This window comes from Sebastes fasciatus, chromosome 19, assembly GCF_043250625.1.
Source record: "Sebastes fasciatus isolate fSebFas1 chromosome 19, fSebFas1.pri, whole genome shotgun sequence".
Taxonomy (NCBI): Eukaryota; Metazoa; Chordata; class Actinopteri; order Perciformes; family Sebastidae; genus Sebastes; species Sebastes fasciatus.
In genome coordinates this window covers 23,316,847-23,327,435 of record NC_133813.1, presented here as the reverse complement: position 1 = coordinate 23,327,435, position 10,589 = coordinate 23,316,847, and the positions used below count along the sequence as shown (strand labels likewise).

At 37.7% G+C, this 10,589-nt stretch overlaps 1 long non-coding RNA gene across 1 annotated transcript; it reads right to left on the bottom strand.

Annotated features, from left to right (window-relative positions):
• Nucleotides 1-4,365: 4,365 nt before the first annotated feature.
• On the bottom strand, nt 4,366-5,172 carry LOC141757633 (uncharacterized). Its single transcript, XR_012591687.1, has 3 exons — nt 5,110-5,172; nt 4,832-4,936; nt 4,366-4,731 (listed from the first exon to the last, which is right to left on the bottom strand). It is a non-coding gene; the product is annotated as an uncharacterized LOC141757633 (long non-coding RNA).
• Nucleotides 5,173-10,589: the final 5,417 nt, after the last annotated feature.

Genomic DNA, 10,589 nt, shown 5'->3' with positions numbered 1-10,589 from the left:
TATGGATTTAATGAAAAATAAAATTACTAACATATATAACATAAATGTAAGAATGTGTTACTCGCTTTTGGTTTTTCAAAAGAATGGTTTGTAAAGCTATTTTTGAGGGCTTTTTTTATTTTTATTTTTCATTATTATTATTTTCTGGAGTGTAGCTTAAATTGATTACAATGTAGGATAGCAATATACAAGCATTTTGCTTCTGCCTGTGCCTTTTCAGTCATATTGTATACCAGCTTGTAGCCTGTATACTGTCCCAGCTTTGTTAAATACTCAATTCTGATTGCTCAATCACAATGTTCTACGGTCTGTTATTTCTTTATAGCAGACCATTGCTATGTACAATGACCTGCTAGCTGTACATTATCCCGCTTATTACATGGCTACTTACTTAAGAAATCAATAATTTGACACAAAAACGGTCCACCAGAGTCTGACATCAGAACTGCACTCATAGCAAAGATCTGCTATGGAAAAATAACAGACCATAGAACGCCGTGATTGATCAATCAGAATTGAGTATTCAACAAAGCTGTGTAATAAAAAAAATAACAGAGTGCATGGGACATGTTCAACCAAGCCTAATACACACTAGATTCAAATCTGAATGGCTTTTATGGGAAGATGTTTTTACAGACAGTGTCGCTGTTGAAATGAATGGACTGTAACTTACAATGTTACACCACTTTGTACCAAAATCACCAGAAATATCTAGAGTTGCTCCATCCTGGGAAGTCCACAACTTAAACACCCTGAAGCTATTTATTCAATTATCTCTTAATAGTCACATGACCTTTTTTAAGACATAGTTATTAATGCTAAATACAAAACCTTATTTGGATGTAAAATATCACTGATGATGAGTCAGTGAAGTCACTACTTTAGTCATAGTTGTTACTTTCTCTCTCAGTTTTGTCTCATTGACTAATACCCTCTCCTCACATAGAGCTTCAAGTCATTTCACACGTCTTACTATGGGTTTGTTGCTTTCATTTTTAGTTCCATAATCCTAAAATGAAACATCAGTGTATCCATCTTCTGTCTCTTACTGATGTTAAAGCTAAATGTCAGTTCGCTTTGACATTATTTAAATCTACATTCATTCAACAGGTACCATATACTGTATGTGCTCAGTTTCTGAGTTTTTGTCAGCACCTGTAGCTGTCCGAGGTCCTGGAGAAACATTTTCATTTACTGATCTGACAATGCATCATCCAGAGCTCACTGTTGCATGACTCATGTTTGTGATGTTGGTTGTGAAGGCTTCATTTGACATCACTGCCCTCTGGTGGTGCTGAGATGTAGCAGAGGCATTCACATCTGCTCTGCTTCATATTATGACCTTCATTCCCAAATTGATTCCTTGCCAGATTTTGGACTTAAAACAAAAACTAGTGGTTTTGTCGACTCTTATATTATGATCTTAACATCACTGACCGGAGCCATTTAGCCAAATTTAAAAGTTTAAAACTGTTCTTTCCAAGGAGGTTTCTAATGGAAAGAGGAAACATCAACTGTCTTACTGAGTTTAACCAGCGGTGGAATGTAACCAAGTACATTTACTAAAGTACTGTACTTAAGGAAAACTTTGAGGTACTTTTACTTTACTTGAGTATGTCCATTTAATGTTACTTCGTACTTCTATGTCAATACATTTCAGAGGGAAATATTGTACCTTTTACTCCACTACGATTATTTTACAGCTTTAGTTACTTTACAAGTAAAGATGTTTGCACACAAAACCAGTGGTGGAAGAAGTACTCAGGTATTTTACTTAAGTAAAAGTAGTTATACCACAGTGTAGAAATACTGTTACATTTAAAAGTTATGCATTCAAGATATTTGAATACAAGTATTAGCATCAAAATATGCAGGACGAAAAGTACAAAAAGTAAAAGTACTCCTTATGCAGAATAGCCCTTTTCAGAATAATATATATTATATATTATATTATAGCCTATTATATTATTTGATTATAATCATTGATATATGTACATCATTTTAGTATTGCATCTGGTAAAGCAGGAGCTTATTTTTTTATTTATATACTGTCGTGAAGCTTGTGAATTTCACAAAGTGATCAATAAAGTCTTACTTCAGTATATAATAATACATTATAATTTATTTGTTGATTATATTTTTGAATTTATAATCTGAATCTGCAATGTAACTAAAGTTATTAAATAAATGTAGTGGAGTAAAAAGTACAATGTTTGCCTCTAGTGGGGTAGAAGTATAAAGTAGCAAAAATGAAAATACTCAAGTAAAGTAACTCAAAATTGTACTTAGGTACAGTACTTGAGTAATGTACTTAGTAACATTTCACCACTGCACAAAACATGTGAAAATGTACAAGTACAGCTGAAACCAGATTTTCTGACACATTTTTAATGTAAAATGCCGAAGATGGCTTCACTTTCTAAAATGTGAAGACTTGCTGCTTTTTCTTTTAATTGTTTCGATTTGTTTTCTAATAAATTTGAGGTTTGGACTGTTGGTTGGACAAAAAGCACCGTTTAGTTTAGTTTGAGAAGGGCCAGTGCAAATCAATAAATACACATGGTGTAAAAAAAATGCCAGAGATAGCCAAAAGGCTATTTTTCATCTGTTGTCCCTGGCCAGGGTGTTACAAAAGGCTTCCTAAAGTACATCAAAACAAAAACATTAAACAGCACATGCAGTTTAGATGTTGGAAAAGGACACAGTTGTTAAAAGCAGTAGTGCCATTTTATACATATAAAACGACATTGCAGACAAGCAGGACATACAGAGGCAGCAAAAGGAGTATAGTGCTGACATGTGCATGTAGCCTATTAGATTAATCACTTTGAGATGTCACTTTGGGTCTGCATAATTGTGCACTTGCCACCGGAAGTGGCTGCCATTTCTCACTATTTTTTTTATTTTTACAAACCAATCAATCGCGCAATTGAGAATATGATCAGGAGATGAATCCATAATGAAATCATCATTAGTTACAGTGATTCCAACGCACTTCAATAACATCCACAATATATCTGCATCACTTACTTGCTGGGTTGTGTTGATTGCAGGTCTGGGTTTGAAGGTCTGGGTTTGAAGGTCTGGGTTTGAAGGTCTGGGTTTGGGTTGCAGCAGGACAATGACCGAATAAATATGAAGGACGTCACGCTTGTAACAAAATAAATAAACTATAGTTCGATGCATGCATCAAGTTATTCAGAAACTCTAACTCCTTAGTTCAACATCAAAAAAACTAAAGCGAGATAAACCTAATCCCTTTTGTGATATAGCTTACGAACAGACATCTCGGCGTCCTCCTGTCTTCCCCATGGACGTATTAGGTCTTCCCTCACCTGTCTTCCCTCACCTGTCTGTCCTCCCTCACCTGTGTCTGTGTGTAAGAGATGACGGACGCGCCGTGATTGCGTCATTTCAAACGGCGACGCCTTGTAGTTCTTTAACAAAACAAACACAATGGCTCCTACACAACCTAATATAAAGTAGAATAAGCTCCACCTCAACCAACAGTAAAATGCTACAGTAATAGTCATTTAATGAAGTAATGTAGTAGCCTGTTGTTGCCTGTAGCATGTCGCATGTATCTTGTAGAAGCCTGTAGTTGCTTAAAGATTGTCTGCATTTGGGTCCTATTCCCCGCTCCCTTGTACCCACCAGCCTGATGGTGAAAGCTTTTCGATTTTTTACCTTTGAATTTGTGTTAAAGGGACTGTTTGTAACTTCTTACACGTATAAATCACCCGGGTCGGTGTCCCATGCACGCTCGCGTGTGGCTACGCTGTTCAGACAAGACTCCAATACAAACTACACAGAAGCACCAAAACCGCAAAGTTATATCTAGTGACGCCCGTCTTGCAAAACAGTGTTGGTCGGAGGACACGGGGGAGACCGTAGCTTTGGTCTCCAGGGCCGGAGTCTCTGCTGTGCTCCTCTGCTCCTCTGCCTGCCTTCACTCAGCTCGCTCCACCTCACGTGCATGCGCGCATACTACACACTGCAGAAGACTTCGTAACTCTGGGAATATCTAGTGAACAGTGGACGTTTCATGGAGAGACCTTCGTCTGGTCAGCTAATATTACAGGTGAAATATAGAGTGATATTATGGTTTTAGCTGACGTGTGTCGCCTCACTGTTTTGAGCGATGCTCTTTCATGTCTATTTAGAGCGAGCACAAGCGCAAGCGCGACGCTGACTTTCGTTGACTTAACAGCCACAGGTGTCACTGTTAACAAGCATTTCTGATTCTTACAAACAGTCCCTTTAAATGTTACACTGAGTTGTGTCATTAACCTTTTTTTACTCCTGATTACATCTCTGACTATCAATGCTAACACACACTGTAACTTGTCCTCTGAATACTAGTTTATTGCAGTTACATCTTGTCATTCAATGGATGCATTAATAATAATTATATAATATTAATATGTAGTTACCAGTTATTTCATGACATGACACTTATTATTATCCCTGAAGAGACTGACTTTATTACAACCAAGTGTTTTCTGTGTTCACAGTCAGATATAGTTTGTGCATCATGTGGCTGCACAGACGATACAGATACTAAACAACTTATTTTTTAACAAAAAATGTAAATTAGCCCAACGGGTCTTAAAGAACTCCATGCTACGATGTAACTATCAAACAGGACACATGTAAAGTGTCTCTGATGGTCCTGCTGCAGCAGCTTCATCTTTATCTTGTCTCCTCCTCGTGCTGTTTCCTCTCCTCTCTCTAAAAGACAAATGGCAGAAAACAGAGACACTAGTTAATAAACAGCAACCAACTGAATGTATTTGAAAATTCTGATAATAAAATAAATATATATATTTACCTTTTTAAAGGAGAGGGTTCACAATACACGCTGTCCTGCCTCCTCGCCTCTCGTCTGGCCTGGTCTGGTCTTTTTCTTGATTACTCCTCGTTTCCTCTCCTCTCTCTGAAAGACAAATGGCAGGAAAGGAGAAACACTAGTTAATAGACAGCAACCAATCTGGTCTTTTTCTTGATTATTCCTCGTCCCCCACAGAGAGTGCTCGCTCCCTGCCCCTCGTCTCATCCTTTTTTTTCTTCTTCATGGTACACGATGCCACTGTCCTATATCCTCCTCACCTCTCATCTCGTCTGGTCTTTTTTCGTTTCCTCTCCTCTCTCTGAAAGACAAATGGCAGAAAAGGAGAAACGCTAGTTAATAAACAGAAACCAAAAAAAATTCTATTTGAAATTTCTGATGCTAAAATAAATGTATTTATCTTTTTAAAGGAAAGGGTTTTCAATGCACGCTGTCCTGCCTCCTCGCCTCTTGTCTCGTCTGGTCCTTTTCGTTTTCTTTCCTCTCTCTAAAAGACAAATGGCAACAAACAACTTCAACAGCCAGAGAAACTATCCATCTGTACAAAAACAGAAAAAATGTATGTGTAAAAATGTATACTCATCCGTTTTTTATGTGACGGTTCACAATGAATGCTGTCTCCTTTCCTTGTCTCCTTCTTCCTCTGAAAGACAAATTGCAGATAAGGTTGATTACAGGTACTGTAGTATTTAGAAGAACCTACTACACCATAAACACTTTTAGATGGTCTGTAAAGGACTTCTTACCTATTTGTGAACTCTTCCTGTGTCCGCAGCTGGCTGGTCTGGTTAGCTGGGAGAGAAGCACAGGTGGGGTCCCAGAGTTGATGTCTTCAATGGTCTCCGTCTTGCCTGTTTCTTGTCCTCTCCTGCTTCTTCTATCAGCCTGTTCTCTGCCTGTCGTTGGTGGATCAGTAGTGTTGTTGGCTCTGACACTGTCCCTGCAGCTGTTGCAGCAGCTCTTCTCATTCCTAGCTCAAACTGAAGTCTTGTACTTGTGATGCTAGTGATGAGTGTGCTTCATTAAATAATGTTGCATGTATTTCTAGCTCAAGAAAATACATTCAACTGTATTTAAAGAAATCCATTCGAACTGCAATTGATGTTGAAGGCTGCAGGGGGACCGATCCCTGTCCCGACACACAGTGGGCAGTTGGTGGGGTAAACCGTGGACATGCAATTTAGAGTTCCCAATTCCTCCTGTATGGAAAAAAAGTTTTCTTTGGAGAGTGCTCCTATCTCAAGAGATCCTCATAGCTCCCTCGTAGTTAACACAATATCAGACACACAGGCCAGCACTAAGAAATAAAGAAAGGTGCAAGACGCACCAAAAACACTGACCTGTGTGTACCACAATCATAAAGAGAAAAACTATATACAAATGTACAATAATAACCCCTCAGTCAACCATATTATTCATATGGGACATGTCCTCATGGGCCCCGGTGCAAGATGCTACCAGTGGAGCCCTCAGGGGTCAAAATAATCCAGCTCCTTAATCTGCCAGATGTTGTAATCCACAAGGGACAGACCAAGGTGCAGCAGAGCAAACGTCCATCACAGTCTCAAGCGTTTCTTTGGAGGTGACCGGCTGCTGCTGCTCTCCTCCTCTGTCTCCTGTCTTGGAGTCTTTGCAGACCGCGCCGACTTTCCGGTGAACTGACAGAGGACCGACATGAGAAGGTGTCCGTCTGCACTGTAGTCGGTCACCCTCCAGCTGTTGGTCAGCTCCGTGCTCTCAGAGCGGTACACAGTGGAGATGACTCGTGAGAGTCTCACCATCAAACTTCATGTCGCGGACAAAGTTCCTGCCGTCGGCCCTCAGGGCTCCAAGCTTCGCCCTCTCTGGAAGAACTGGAGTCAGCATTTTTGGAGGAAGGCCACCAGTAGGCACCATCACACCTGCTGGTGCATCCGTCAAAGGAGACGGTGTGGTGTTCTCCCACTGGGTCAGCCTGGGAAAGGGTGTGACCAAGCGGAGAGAGTCAAAGTGTGCTCTGACTGGAATCAAAGGGAAGTCCTTGGAGCCTGTGACGAAGCTGTGGTACAGGCTGAGGACGGACCGGGACATGGAGCTGATGTTGGTGCTGCTCAGTGGACGGTTCCTCAAATTGGTCACAGTCATTGAAAGGATCCGTCCTGGCTTCAGCAGACCAACTAAATAGAAAGAAGAAAAAAGGAAACCATTAGTCATGACATGATCAGACTAATTAAAGCCTGTGACTTTATGACTTTAAAACAGTTCACTTCACAGCAGGACCTATTGTGAAGAAACGTGACGTGTGCTAATAGCACACGTATAAAACACAACATGACATTAAACAGCTTGTTTGTTAATTATCATGTTGTCGACCCTAAACAGGTTCTGCTGTTAGATTTTGCCACATGGTAAAAGTGAACACATGAATGAAACACTAACTAAATATCCTTCTCCTTACCAAATAGAAGTTTATTCAAGTGTGCTATTAGTATTCTTATTTTAAACTTAAAATAAGAGAGTGTACTTTCAGTTTACTTTTTTAGTATTTTTATTAGAGATATTCTTAAGCATACTTAGCTTATACTGACAAGTATACAGTCTAGGTATACTTGTCTTGCACAGTATTGCACTTAATCTTTTGATCGAGATATACTTAAGAAAAGTATAATTAAGTATTCTTGCCTTATAGGCCTATGGTATACTTGGCTTGTAGTTGTGCTTACTTTTTGATAGAGCAGCCTATTAAAGTGTGTGAGAGTTTGGAAACAAATGTTTTGATATGAATTTACCTCAATTCAATAAGACTTTTCTACGTTTGTGGATTCTCCGTTCAGCGTGGAGGCAACAAAATGTACTTTCATAAACTAAAAAGTAGGCTACCAGTATATAACAATTAAACAGTATATCCCTTTTCACTTGTAGTTTAGTTCATAGTATAGTTGCAGTACAAAATATAACTTTACTGTTCTTACACTTAAAATTATACTTTTATAAACTAAAAAGTGGGCCAATTTAGTCCCAAGAAGTATTGAATTAGTACACTTACAAGTACTAGTACACTGACATTAGCATTCTTACTACATAGTAAACACAAGTATACATCAGGGAAATATATTTGAACTTTACTAAAGTATACTTCATAAAATAAACTTGAAGTATACTATTTTTCGTAAGGGTCAGATTGGCTGTCTGCTTCTCTAACAACGAAATGTTACACATGGTTTCCGAAATTAGCTGTGAGCTGCATTTGAATTAGAAATGTAAGCAGCTTGTGCTGAAACTTCATTAACACCTCAGCTCCATGTTTTCAAGCAGGCTGTAACTGCAGGATGTGTCACATTGTAATACATGTTTTCAAATGACGCTATTATTTTATTGTCCTCTGAATTATGGGCCCAGCATGATATGATAGATAGAAAATAATAGATAGATAGTAACTTTATTGATCCCGAGGGAAATTCAAGTTTCCAGCATCACAGTTCCATAGTGCAAAACATGTTAATAAAAAGGCAGTAAAAAAGTTAGTAGTGCAAAGTACAAAAAAATATACCATATATAAAAATACAAGGAGATGAAGAAAACTGTTAAAACTGAATATAGTGCAGGGAAACAACTGTGATACAGGACTATTAAAAAAGTGAATATAGTGCAGAAGATACTGTTAAAAATGAGTATAGTGCAGAAGAGACTGTTAAAAAATTAATATAGTGCAGAAGATACTGTTAATACTGAATATAGTGCAGAAGAGACTGTTAAGACTGAATATAGTGCAGAAGAGACTGTTAAGACTGAATATAGTGCAGGGTAACTCCAGTAGCTTAGTCTATGAAAGTGCACTGTGTGTATTATTATTGAGGGGCTTTAGTGACCAACAAGGTCGCAGTTATTGCTATTAGTCAATGCATTCACATGATGCATCACTTCTGTCTCTAAACGGTCCAGTTAGTGACGTCACCCTAAACGCTCGTTTCTATATCTGACGTCGTTTCCATGGTGCGTGCAATATGCACAACATACACAACTATTAGCATTTTTCAAAATAAGTTGCAGTCTCCATCTTTGTCCTAAACTTTCAATATTAACTCGACGACCTGCTGCACAAACTCAACATGCATGTTTCTTAATCACTATATCAGTATTTAGAGCTACATTTACCACCTGTCTAATATGAATATTATGTATTCATATTATTTCTTTATATTAATCTTGTCTCTAGGTGGAGGCTTCAAATAAGCCCAGTGTTTTTTTTGCCTCATCCTGCACTGTATATCATTCATTTATTTATTTTTTTGTTAAGTTGCATAGTCTTAAAGTGTGCAAAACAAATAAACTGCCACCTGCACATTTATAAAACATAATCATATGTAATCATTTTACATCTAAATTACATAATTGCATCGAAATAACAGCTGTGTAAGATAGGTGTAATATAGATTGATGCCCTGAGGAAATATGTATACCCAAACAACATGAAATTAAAATATTATCTTATATATATATTATATAGTTATTACAAATATAAAGAGGAATAAAGTTTGAATGTGGTCTGCTGTGTTTTACCATAGCGTTCATCCAGCACACGGAGGATGCCTAACTTAAGCAGATGTTTCTATCTGCGTAAAGCAACAGGTGCCATCTCTCTATCTCTCTATCTCAGGACAGGTGAACAGTTGAACAGGTGAACAGCTTGTTCCTGACGGTTTCCACAGTTCAAGGTCAGCAGCTCCTCAGGTCAACAAGATCAGGTGCAGAAAGACAGTAGAACTGTGGCCTCTGCTTTTATATGTGCGGCTCAACGCGTCACTCCTCATCAATCACCATGACTACCACCGACTGTATTGGTGACCCGGTAATATGTTAAACACACTAATTGTCCCGATTTTCACTACAATTAAAATAATAACAATATTAAATGACCAAAATAGCCAATTCTTAACTATTAATTTTTAAATTGAACAATAGACAGGAGGTATTTTTGGAAATATGGAAATATGGGCCTCTATATGATTAGGAGAGGCTGATGACGTCATAGATGTTATTGTCATGAGGTGTGAGTCGACTATAGGTCATCACTTTAAGAAGAGCTATATACTTATCAATATTTGCCCTGCTTGTTTCCATCATTTTTATAATACCAATGCTTACCCTGTGTGTGTATGTAGCCTATATACAGTATACTGTATATAGGCTACATACAGTATACGTATGTTGTTGTTTTTTTCCTGTGGTCTTATTAGTTTTATTGTCATTACTGTTTTTTTTGTTTTGTTTCTCATGTCTTTGTTCTGTGTGATGTAACTTATTTTGGAAAAAACAATAAAAAGTGAATTAAAAAAAATTATAATATTATATTACATAGACATTTATGATGTTTCACTCATTAATTAATTTGTGCGCATTAGAATTGAAAAATAGACAGGAGATATTTTTGGAAATATGGGCCCCCTATGTGAATACAGTACTGAATGACTAACTAAGGAGAGGCTGATAACGTCATAGATGTTATTGCCATGAGGTGTGAGGGTCGCCTGCATTGTCACCTTTAGGTCATAACGTTTAAAAATGTGAGCTATATACTTATCAATACTTGCCCTGGTTGTTTCCATCATTTTTATAATACCAATGCTTACCCTGTGTGTATATAGCCTATATGTACAGGCTACATAGATATAATTTATTTTATTTTATGGGTTTTTTTGTTGATATTTTTTTTCCTGTGGTCTTATTAGTTTTATTGTTATTACTGTTTTCTTGTTTGTTT